The following is a 12,655-nucleotide window of genomic DNA, read 5'->3' on the forward strand; positions in this document are numbered from 1 at the left end:
AAAATTCTTTTAGATGTTTTCATTTTACTGATTTCTCGAATCTCCCATCATACTAAGGGAGATATACTGGGGGAGAAAAGACTCGCAGGCTGTAGAGCCATTAAAGGTTAGCAACAATCTTACGGCCTACAATTGTCGCAGCTGTAGGAAGCACATTTCACAGCACCCTCTCTCTCCTCTGATATACTATCCCTGTGTAGAACCTAACAAACTCATACATGAAAACTGTATGCAAACTTTATAGGTGCTTCACTCAGAAAGATCAAACTCCGTGTTCTTTTGTTCAATGTCAGCAATTCTGTAAATGTATCATCATTGTATGGGGAAAGGTCTTTTCGTCTTGAAACAGGCAGCAAAACATTAGTATCTGTGATTAAGTGAAAAGTCATCAAGAATATCTAAGTGTTCTGCTATAGTCCAAACTTTTTGCTAGATAAATTCTGTTGCCACAGATTAGACAATGCTGCACTCTCAATGATAAATCAATTAATTCTAGACTACAAATTTTCTAGAAGCAGAAACTGTTTACAGCATAACTACAACGATGTTACCAGCATCCAGCCCTGCAAACAGGCTTACACAATCTTATATTACAACCTAAAACCAATGACACAGTCAAATAACTTTACCCAACAGCCAAGCAGGATCAGTCAGCACCTCACTCACACAAATACATGTTCAGGTGGAAAATCACACCCCCATTCTTCCCCCTGCAAACAGGCTTACACAATCTTATATTACAACCTAAAACCAATGACACAGTCAAATAACTTTACCCAACAGCCAAGCAGGATCAGTCAGCACCTCACTCACACAAATACATGTTCAGGTGGAAAATCACACCCCCATTCTTCCCTATTCCATGTATCAATAGCAGCTCTAGCTCTTACATCTGCTAGCTGACGGCTCTGATACGGTCTCTTCTATACTGATGAAATGCGGTTTACATTTCCTTTGCTGATCTTTCCATTGACATCTTGAAAGTTATAAACTGCATGGGGTTTTTTTTTGGTTTTGTTTTTGTTTTTTTTAAAGAAGCTTTTAATTCTATAGACTTCTCTATTTCTCACCTGAAGCGTGCTGGATGGTTTGACTGCAGCTCTTACTCATTTATACCTCGCAGTCTCTAGGGAAAAACTTCAATGCAAACAACAACAGCAACAAACAGAAAGAAAAAAAATGGAAACCAAGAATGTACTAAAAGTAAACATGTAGTAGAAGCATTTCAAAATATTTTTTGAATATTTTTATTCAAATATATACATGGTGAAAACTCACTCCCAAACACCTTATATATAAAATATCTATGTATGTAAATAAAAATCAAGACAGCAGCATTTTTATCCTTTCTATCCTCAAAATAGTGTATCCTAAACTTATTCAACAGGTATAGTACAACTTTTAAGATTTCAAACAAAACTTTCTGATTCAGCCACTATCTCAGCTGGTATCAATTAACTGAAGGTTTAAAATCATTATAACACCACCTAAAATAACAGAAAAAAGGAAAGTTAACTGATTTTTCAGCTAAGATCTCTTGAGAAATCAAACAGAATAGAAAACATTAAACACAGATCTTTAAACAGAGGAGATAGCCTCTTGACCTGTTCATCTTATGTGAGGCAGTGGCAGTCACACTTCTTTTAAAGTGCTGCAGCATCCCAGTGTTCCTACAATTACAGACTTCTACATTCAGTCCAAAGTTGTATGCATTTTACCTACACACAGGAAGCAGGCTACCTAACTAGTTTTACCAACTGAATATAAACTACAAACAAGTAGGTGAGTGTGCTGTTATCAGGCACTTACTGAGTGTGCACATTGTGCCAGGGCAATACATTTCTGTTTCATCTGTTCCATAAAAATAAGCCATTAAGCCAGTCCTGAATACTGCAGTAAGTCATCTCTCTTGCCAAATGGTCTACAGACCAAGCAAGCAGTAGTTTTTGCATCAATTTAAATATGCTAATACCAATTTGCACCTACTAGGTGCTGTATGTTTGCAAAAAGTCAACCAAGTGTAACATCAATAATGTACTTTGTTAAATAAATAATCTGTGATTAATTTGCTCCCTAGCAATTGTTCCTACACAATGCATATTCCATTAACGGCGCCCCATAAAACACAGAATTGTTTCCTCCTATTGCTGTTCCCAAGTCTAGCTAAAATACGAAGTACTTTTGAAGAAGGTGCACATGGATAATTCAACTGTTAATGCAGTCTTGTTGCAAGGCTGTAAAAAGAAATTCCAAGTAAGTCAAACACGTATCTTGATCTCCAACAGGAAAGAATAATTAAAAATGCACACCACACATAGATTGGGAGGGGAAGAATGGACACAGCATGATACCTAAAAAAGGGCTGCAACCAAGAAGCAGACTCCCTCTCTGGGATTTCCTTGGTACCCAACTTTCAGGAGTGCTGCGATGGCAGTTTTTCAGGACTTACAGAATTCAGGTCCTTACCTCGGTGCTTCCGCTCCCATAACTGTGAAATCAGAACTAATCCTCAACTACTTCAGAAGCTGAACTTAGCTTCACACATACCTTAACTGAAGTGACTGCACCTGTAGATACCTTCATCGTGTAGATACTCTCTTCTTCTCCCTATTACATCTGTGACAAACTACTGCTTTTACGTGTAAGTTACATACAAGCAAGTGCTCCATAATCATTAAATGATCATCTCAAAAATCCTCTGAGGGTGATTAGTTCTATAAAGGAATCCCTTTTGTACTTAAAATTATTCTTGCATCAAAATATTCCACCTACTCAGGAACTGAAAGGAACAGAATACAGGCAGCATTTATTTGGAAGAAATTCCAACACTGGTATCACCTCTATTTTAATAAAAATACTGTATGCATTACAAGGAATAATGCATTGTTATGCACATGCAATTTTAGGATCTTTTATGTCCTACCCAACAGCACTGTGTACCTTCCCCGGTGCATTTAGACACTGATTAAGGCTCCAGAGAAGGAATGCAACCAAAACTTCCGAGAACAGGCACTTGTTTCACATAATTTTCTCTGCACTCCCTTATTGAGTTTGTAAGGTGGTGGTATTAACAAATCAAATTTGTTATAGGAAAAACCCAACCTTTCTCTTTTACAGTCTCTCATTAGTACTAATCAACAATTTTTAGACATTGGCACTGAAACAGACAAACCCCCACATTTCTTCATTTACTGCAACTGCCAAACTCTCATTCAAGCGGCAGAAACAGTAAATTGTATGGTAACATTTTACATCGATAGGTATTCACTACCTGGCAAACCAGTTTCAAGTCCTCAGTTTCTTCAGAGAAGGGTGAGAAAATCATGGAAAAGTTACATTTGTACTAAGGCTGTCCCACCACTCCCATAACTACTGTACCGCTAAACTACCTTCATAAGATTGAAGTGATTTGCTACTGCCTTGCTTAAAAATGTCAAGATTTTAGCAAAGTCTGTTCCACTATTCGAGTCTTTGCTGCCTCAGTATGGTGTCTTTGTGTGTACCTCAAAAGATCAAATAAATTCAAAGCACCTGAAATCCCACTAGAAAAAAACCCTGTATTTCAGAATTCTAAAGAAAATACTTGCGGTGTGTTTGTGAAAAAAGTTTGTTAAAGCAAGAGACACAGATGCCAGATTGAGCTATAAAAGCATTTTTTGACAGATGTGATTAATATTTTTAATAATTACCTATAATATTTGTACAGCAAGACTGCACCTTCTACTTTCAACTAGTTTACCAGCATTTGACAGAAACCTTAGGAATATGTCAGTAAACATCACTATTATCAAGCAGTATTAGTAAGATTTGTATGATTAAGAGTACAATAACTGACTTAATTTTTTAAGCGTAATTCTGGTTTTATAAGGAAACAACCATGCTTGATTTCGCATGAAGAAAAGTCAGTAAACTCTGTAAATACATGTCCTGTTTGTGCAACTTCCCTCCAGACATGACAGACACTGCCATTTGTTGTACTTCCAATCAGTAAAAGATAACATCTTTTGTCATCTTTCCCATCTGTCTTCAAAAGTCATAGATAATGGAAGCAAGAGAAAGCACAGCTCTGACCAGAGACTGTGAAGGTTTGCTGCTTTGGAATATTATAGGTGGTGTTTTTAATGATGAAAAAGACACAAGAAAATAAGGTTTGAAGGAGACAAGTTCCAGTATGATCCCATTTCATGCAATAACTGCATATGGCTCCTTCTGGTGAGCGCTTCTGCGTCAGTGTGCTCTGCTCTGGGCACATGCACCCACAGCCTTGGCCAGGCTGGGGTCTTCTAATAAACGCCAGTTACATGAGTGTCTGCAGTTTAGAACAGGTTTCAACAGTATGGTACATCACCTGTCTACAGACAAGGGCAGACACCTTCAAATGAGGAGGCCATGCTCAAGCTATGTAAAAAAGGCTTTATGATGGAACATTCATTTTAATTTTCATTAGAAAATTCCTGCAAGTTCTTTTTCTGTTGTCTATATTCCTACAATATGTCAATAATAGATGACATTACAGATGACCACAGTTAAGTACTGCTGAAAGTCAGTAATTAGAGCCATATCTGATTAATTATCAGAAGCACAATGGTGTGCTGAGCAGTGCAGTCTGATTCATGAGATGTTAAATTAGTAAACTGGAGGACAAGACACCGATATGTGCATGCTCTGAGCCAGACCCACTCTTGAGCTAAAATTTCTGCAAAGAGCAGAAATAAATTGAATCCTAGCACAGGATGAAAGTGTTATCTTCTTCCGTGAGGGTGAATCTAGACTAATTTAGATGAAATTTAGATTTGAACAAGTTCAAAGCTGCCCACATTCATTCTTTTACTGGCCCACATCATTACCTTGTATAAATTCATGTAGCTGCACCGAGCCCAGCTGAGTTACACCAGGTGACATTAAGGTTGTTACGGTTGCAAGACACATTTTCAAAGTCAGAATATAAAATACATTTTAGTAGCTGACCCAAATCATAGCAAACCACAGTACACAAATATCCCTTAAAAATATTACCAGGTATCAGATTTTCTCATGCTGTCACTAAGGAGAGCCACTGCCATAACAAAAGTTACTCCAGTCAGTAAGCTCCCAGCATGTGCTGTCACTGAAATTAATCCACCACAACAGTGACAAATATTCACCTGCATATCCCCACCTTCCACTTTAATAATGAACATAACATAAATATCTGGGTGAGAGAAAAAATGAAAAATATATAATCTAGGGTGATATTTTATTTGCTCATCAAAAAGTTACTCGCCCCAGCCAAGAAGAATTTTACAAGGTGCACATAAATACTACACATAGCCTAATATGACACTCTAATCCTCTAAAATAGCTTTTTCAGGGCCACATGATGGATCATATTATTGTTAAATTCCAGTGAGTCAGGTGTACCTCATTTCTTTTATTGGAAAGTCATTAACAAAATGTATGATAGTATATATGACTTTCTATCAGATTCAGCACATCAGAAGTATTAAGTTGCCCCTTCCAAACCCCACACCAGACTTCTAGTCAGAAAATGCAAGTCCCGTTGCAGTTTCTAAATCAGCTTCAAATAAACTCCCAAATCTAATCACCTCCAAGCTCGTTGCAGTCTCCACTAGAGCAGCAGCTTATACAACCTCATAAAACCATCCAGGCTTTTTCATGTCTGCCTGTGAAAATGGCCCAAAGCACAACAAATATTGTCTTTAGTAACACATAGGCTTCTTTTGCTTAAGATTGGCTTAATTTGGTGGTACTTGACATTTCTAATTCAGCTTTGTCTAGGCAGCAATTTTCCCAGTAAATGGTAGTGACCAAAAAGCTACCCATGGACAAGTTACCTCACAGAAAACTGCAACATGTCTCTGGCCCAAATTCCAAGTGCCTTGGCGGCTAACAGAGAAAGCAGCCTCAGCAGAATTATCTCTTCTTCTCCAGAGACAATACTTCACTCTTGCAATTTCTTTATTTCAGGCTGTATCAGTGGGGAAATCCCCTCTCACAGAAGGCCAACAAGACCTCTTCATCAGTTACATTTCTGAAATCAACTTAACTATGACTTCCACTTGTTTTGTACTTTTAATGATTTTTTTCTTCCAAATAAAAACTAGTTCTCTGGTTTTAATTTCCATTCCAAATCGTTTCTGCTCCATTGCCAAAAAGAAACTGATTGAAAGGCACTAAACAAGAAAGTTGAATATAAAAAGTGCACAGGGCCAAAGTATGAAACATATAAATAATAAAATGACCACAGGACTCATACAGTCTGAAACACATGCTAAAACCGAATTTCAAGTTAATAATGAACACAGTATTTCCTTAAATAATTTTCAAGTGCAAAAAATTTAAGCAGAATATGATTATTTTTTTTTTAACATTGTGCTAAGGAATTATTCTCAATTCACACACAAAATAGTGCAGGTGAATTCAAGCCAACTACAACACAATTTTTTAAGTCTGTGAGTTGCAGGTTTATAACTAGAATCACATAGTGGGACACAAAAGTGCCTGGTGCCCAGAGTCAAGCCAGTAAGATGCCCATAGATACTTGCATGACAGTATTCTGTAGAATGTATTTTCCTTAATATTCTTATTCTGGACCTTTGTCCTGCAAAATAATCCTGTGTACAGGGTGCCTGTTGCCTGATCAGCAACATGGAATTCAGCAACTCAGCCACACGGAGTTCAAAAACCACTATTTATGCAACTCAACAGTGAACTTCCATATTGTTGCCATGCATATATACATTCAGATTTAGCTGTTGTCCTTGAACAGTAAAAATTTAAAGACAAGCCGCAGCATAACACTCTCACATTCTTTCTCTGTGTTGTCTGGGAAAAACATGGAATAACATCCATTTTCTAAAAAAGGCATTTCATTCTAACTGCCTATAAAACATTCAGCAATGCTTAGACACAGAGCTCTGTAGCAGTTTCGTCTGGTTACAAAGCAAATGATACTACACTAACCCAGAACTATGCAGAAAATAGGTTAAAAAAGACCAGCTTGGCAAACGACAAACGTTCAGTGTTTGCCGGGTAATGCAGGATCTCAGCCTGCATTACACAACAGCAGTCTCGCACCTTTGTGTAGCATTTCAACAAGGTCAAAAGAATACAATCAGCTCCTGGCATCTTCTTGTATTCGCTGCAGTATGATCTTTAGAATTGCTTATTCAATAATCCCTAGTGATTTCTCAACACCAAACACTCAGCTCCTTTCCTATTCTTTGTGCCCTTATCACACTAATGAATAAGCTTTTTCTTCTACAGTTGCATAAACGATTCTAAGTAACCAATAGTCATCCTTCTGTTGGCATGTATGACTCAGTCATCCACAAGAACAATATACTGATTTCTAGGAAAAAAGGATACATGCAGAACTGCAACCCAGGGTGGCTATTTTTAAGCAAACAAACTGCTGATTTAGTAAAAGTACCAACTTGTCTGTCCAAACAAACTCCGTACTAAAACTTCAAGAGTTCCTTTTGAGAAGCCATTCAGAGTGATTTTTCCTCTATCAACGTCTTCTGCAATTTTCTTATAATTAGCCAAATACATTTAGCAGAACCTAAGGCAAATCTTGTAATAGAAATACAGCTTGCACACAAATAGGAGATATCTAAGTGGTAAAGAAACCATCTTCAATCACTAAAATCTGTTCTTATAAAGCTGGTTTTAAAAGGTAGCAAACTAACAAACCCCCTAAAAGTACTCCTGCAGAGCATTCAGATGCAAAATAATAGTATATATATAAATAACTCCTGACACTGTTTATGTAGTTAGAAAACAACATCTCACTGGCTCTACAGTTATATGGAAGAGGTCTTCCATCAAAGTAAAGAATTAAAACTAAAAACTTGACTAAGGCAGCTATCTTTCTATGCTTCAAGGTTTACCTGACCACCTCCAGGAAGCAAGAAGGAATTCTGCAATATATAGCATTGCTCAGTTTGCTAAATGCAGGATAGGGCTTCTCATTTTCCTTTGGAACTTGATCTATTAGTTACTGCCAGAGTCAACAAACTCAACTGAACGAACAGCTAAGGTTAGCAATGACTATATAAAGCTGCTGTTTGAAACAACATGCCCTCCTGCACCAATTCAGTAGCATCCAGGTATCCTCAGTGTAGCACACTTAACAGTGAGAAGGCTATTTGCAATTAAATTTTTAAGCCATCAAAGTGAAAGGAATGCACATAATGCTTACACTAATATGTGAATTTGCCTACTAACACTGAGGATTTTGCATAGCAATGAGGCAGTTTAAGTAAATGGCTCCTAGGCTCAAGAGTTCACATTGCTTGATATAGTTATATTTTAATTAAATGATCAATTTAGAATTCTACTTGCTTCATCTTGTACAACCAAAGAATTCAAGGAAATGATACAAACCTGTGTGATCCGAACTGTTTTGCTTGCTCTTTAAGAATCTCACCTGTACAGGGATTTCTGGCTATCCAAAGAAAAAGAAATAAGATTCTGAAACAACTACTATGAAATTATGTACCTCATTACAACAACAATCACACTGCAACTATCACCCTAAATGTTTGTAAGTTCTTATAATAATTTAAATAAATATTAATAACCATACAATTTTACCATCTTCAACACTGTGACAGTGCCTCCCCTGTTTTGGGGGGACAGTCAAAAAGCCAACAAAATGCTGGGCATCATGAGGGAAGTACTGAGACCTTTACACTGGGTATTGGTTTTAGCACTACAGAAAACCTGGACAGGCCCCCGTTCTGACTACTGTGACCGGTTCTGGTCTCAGCTCAGGAAGGGTAGTTAAAATGGTTAAATGAATGGAGCTACCACTATCCCAGAGGCAAAAAAACGTCTGGGACTGTTTGGTTTGGAGAAGAGAAGCTTGGGGAAGCTACAGCAGAGTTTTACAGAATGATGAAGACATTAGATAAACAGAGTGCAAACCTTCTCCCTGCAATACTAGATGTAGGGGCTAGCCGGTGAACACAACTTTTACAACAGGCTGAAGTGTGCACTGGGAGGCCAGGTGCATGTGTGGTGTCCCTAAGCTGCTGTGGCTGGTGGCAGGAGTACAAGGGGCAGCATGTGGCCAGGTCAGTTTCCCTAAACTGGATCTCCTCTCTCCATTTCCTGGGATGCTAGGCTGAGTCTGACACAGTACAGCATTTCTGATGTGTTTGAAGATCTCTGTTAACTTTGTAAGCCTACAATAGCTAATTTCTTGGTTTCTTCTTGTTATTGTTGAGAAAAATACACAATGCTTGGTGAGTAAAGAGGCTTCTACAGCATTTTTTTGAGTGGAGCATTGCACTAAACAAACAGTATGGGGGGAAAACCACAGCTGTGAAGTTGGCTTTTGAAATTCCGGCAGCCCTCCTGGCCACAGACAGGCCAGCAAGCTGGGGGCCAACAACATCACCCAGCCAGCTTCACCTTCTACGCCACTTAAACATTTTATGACCTTAGAAATCATCACTGCTATGAAATCTGGTTTGTCTCATTAAATGATTTTAAAAGGCAGAACCTCAAATAGCTCAAATTCCCCTTTGACAGGACTGCCATCTATTGTGTCCTCAGTGCCCCCCTCCCTCCTCCCCGACATCTCTGGGCTTCTCAAAGGTCTTTCAGATCACCTGAACGCTAATTAGCTTATCATAGCTATGCTAAATTCTAAAATTTGCATTTCTGAAGGTAAAGGCAGGAAGCTAATTTACTGCTAGAATCACATAATGTAACTAGACTTTAGTAAAAATTAACGCCTGAAAAATGCACTACTCACACATGCTGTATTGCTGCAAAGCGTAAAGAAAACAAACATCAGGGAGAATTTATAAAACTAAACAACAGCTGTTGCACAAGGGGGGAAACAACCTCTTAACGTGGAAGAGAAATATGAGTAAGTTACACAGCGAAAGGCAGATAGATTAAAAAAGAAAAATAACCAAAAATCCTCTTGCCTTCTGTAACTCTCACTGGCACCTGAGTGGGTGTTCTGGGGGGAAAAAGAAAAAAAAAAAAAAGGCAAAAAATAAAAAGGTTTAACCTGCTACTGTAAATATGGCCCTGGCTCTGTGTTTATTGCGCAGCTGACGCGGGGCGCACGCCAGCCCGCAGGGTGCCCGGGGGACACAGGGGCACGGCGCCCCGGCCCGCTCCCCGCCGCCCCGGCCCCCGGTGCCCGTGCGCCCGCTCCTCCAGCCGGCGCCCGGCCGCGCACCACGTTTGCGGCTCGTCTCCCTCGCCCGGTCCGCGGGGCGGCCACAGCCGCCAGGCCCCGGCGCCGGCCCGAGAGGAGCGGAGCGCCGGGCCCAGCGCCGCCGCCGCCATCCCGCCGCGCTACGGGCTCCCCCCGGGCCCAGCTGCCGGGGGGGGGGGGGGCGAAGAAGCGGCAAGGCGGCTGCCGAAGGGCCGCACCCGGCCTCGCCGCAGGGAGCGCGGCCCCGCGGGGACAGCTCCGCGCCGCGACACCACGGGAGGGCCGCGGCCCCGCCGCCACCACCCCGGCTCCTTCCCGCCGCCGCCTGCCCTCGGCCCGCCGCATCCTGCCCGCCGTCCTTACCGCGGCTGCCGGGCCGGTGTCGCGCCGTGCAGGACAAGCGGGGCTGGCCCCTCCTCGGCCCTGCGGTGCCGCTCGCCCCGGGCTGGCGCCGCGCTGCCTTGGCCCCTGCCAGCCCTGCGGCTGGGGCATCGCCGCTTGCCCTTGAGCCGGCCCTGCAGGGCGGCCTCCCCTTGGTAGGGAGCGGGGAAGGCAACGCATTAACTCCTGTATTCACCTGAATGTGACGTTCTAAACTTTTGGCATCCTGCTGTTATTTCGGTTTTTAAGGATGGGTTCTGCGGCCCCAGGGTTGTGAGATCGATTTGCAGCCGAAAAGAGTTTGCACGTTCTTGTGGCTTTCTCAGAGGCTTGCAATAACGAAGCTCAGTTTCTCTGATGGATAAGAGTCCCCTTCTGCTCCATCAGCTATTTAATATTTTGCAAAAGAAACAAATGTCATAACATGTGTGTTAAATAGATTCTAAGCAAAAAACTGAAGTCTGGAGAGTTTTAAGTCATTTGCTTGTTCTTTTTAATTCTTAGGCATGTAAAATCTAGTTTCTTGAGATGACAGAATGTCACCAGTTAGTTTTAGAATCTACCCAAAACTTCCTATTTTTTGTAATGTTACAGGGAAGCACAACAATTCCTCTTGTCTGACACTGTGGTAAAAAATAAATAGGGTCGTGGATTGTACTGTTAAGCTTTACTGTGTGAAATGCACATGTAAATGATAAAACTTGACTCCTGCATGGAGGCCATGAGCTGTGCTTCAGACCTTTGGATGGCCTTGCTGAAGGCTGCCCAAGGAATGGTTTCAGCATCTGGGTCTTTGGCTTGTGACTGGGGGTAGGGTAGATACTTTTTAGGCATAACTTTAGAAAGTATGAAATCATGAACTGGGCTCCCCAGAGGAGGCACAAGCTTAAAAGAAAAAAAAAAATGATCCAGATAAGTATATAAAGTATTGTGTCTTCTGCTTTTAAGTGTATATAAATATGGGTTTGGGTCTTTCTCCCTAATGCTAAATTTCTCACACAAGCAAATGATCCCGGGAGCTGTACCCCAGGATGATTAAAGTAGCAGTGCTGGCAGTACTGAAATTGTTGTTTGCTTGTGTGTGGCTATGTATTTTTCCATGATATTTCCTTGCTCTTTTCTTGCCGTACCCTATTCCCACAAAGTTTCAAGTTTTTAGGGGAACAGTATTGTTAGTGGTAGAGTGGGTTTTTTATCATTTAATACAGGCAAAAAGACTACACAAACAAGTTCTTACATATAAGCAGCCTAGACTATAGGTGCACAGGCTTTAAAATGCTGTGGGATTGTATAATGATGAAAAGCCAGATAGGCAGTTTTGAAATGAACTAATGTTTATGTATAAATAATCTTTCTTATCAACAGATCTGCAAGAAACAATAGGGATTACAGAAAAAATAACTCCCCTAACTCCCTTTGAGAGAAAAAAAAACAATTTTGAAAAACTTTATGAAGCTGACATCCTAGTGCATAATGGATCATTTCTTTTTGCTGACCGGGCTTACTAAACATACAAAGCCTATTCTGAAAAGGAGTAGCTAGAATTAAAACCTCCTCTTTGCAGATTTTGAATTACTTTTATGTGTTTTGGGAATAAATAAGATTCCCTATAAAAGGAAACATTGTGCTTCATTTACGAAAAAGAAAACCAATTCAAAGATTGAATCTTGTGCATCAAGCTTGAAACCCAAGGGTGAGCATCTGACACAAATTAATGTGGCTCTACTGACCTCAATGGGAACAGTTCTATGGTAGCCGAGGTTCTGTCCTTCATAATTTTTGTTGTAAACTGAATCATAGTTGTAGCAATAGGTATTTCTTCCTTGTTGCCTTTAAACATAACCTTTCCATTTCAAATTAGAGTTTTTAGGAAACTATTTAATAAATAAAATGCTTTTTGAACTGAGCGGTATCTGGAATAATTTGCTGATGGTAACCAAACAGAGCAGTAGGTCTGATCCTAAACTGTGTTCTCCATTGAGCCCTCTTGAAAGTGGATGAAATTGCAAATCGTGCCTGAAGTGCAGCGATGTAAAAGAGATGATATGGGAAGAGATCAGTATCAGACAAGAAAGCGTGCAAGAGCTGAAG

At 40.3% G+C, this 12,655-nt stretch overlaps 1 protein-coding gene across 7 annotated transcripts in view; it reads right to left on the reverse strand.

Annotated features, from left to right (window-relative positions):
- The window catches only part of NMNAT3 (nicotinamide nucleotide adenylyltransferase 3), a 32,851-nt gene extending 22,187 nt beyond the window's left edge, over positions 1-10,664 (reverse strand). For 3 of the 7 annotated variants that reach the window (XM_055723879.1, XM_055723878.1, XM_055723875.1), the window contains exons 1-3: positions 10,547-10,600; positions 8,389-8,449; positions 1,071-1,137 (exon numbers count right to left, since the gene is read on the reverse strand). The gene's annotated coding sequence lies outside the window, so the exon portion shown is untranslated. Of the gene's footprint in view, positions 1-1,070; positions 1,138-8,388; positions 8,450-10,546 lie in introns of all 7 variants that reach the window. The other 4 variants (XM_055723881.1, XM_055723880.1, XM_055723877.1 and 1 more) reach the window with 2 other exon arrangements.
- Positions 10,665-12,655: the final 1,991 nt, after the last annotated feature.

Source organism: Falco cherrug, chromosome 11, assembly GCF_023634085.1.
Source record: "Falco cherrug isolate bFalChe1 chromosome 11, bFalChe1.pri, whole genome shotgun sequence".
In the NCBI taxonomy this organism is placed as follows: domain Eukaryota; kingdom Metazoa; phylum Chordata; class Aves; order Falconiformes; family Falconidae; genus Falco; species Falco cherrug.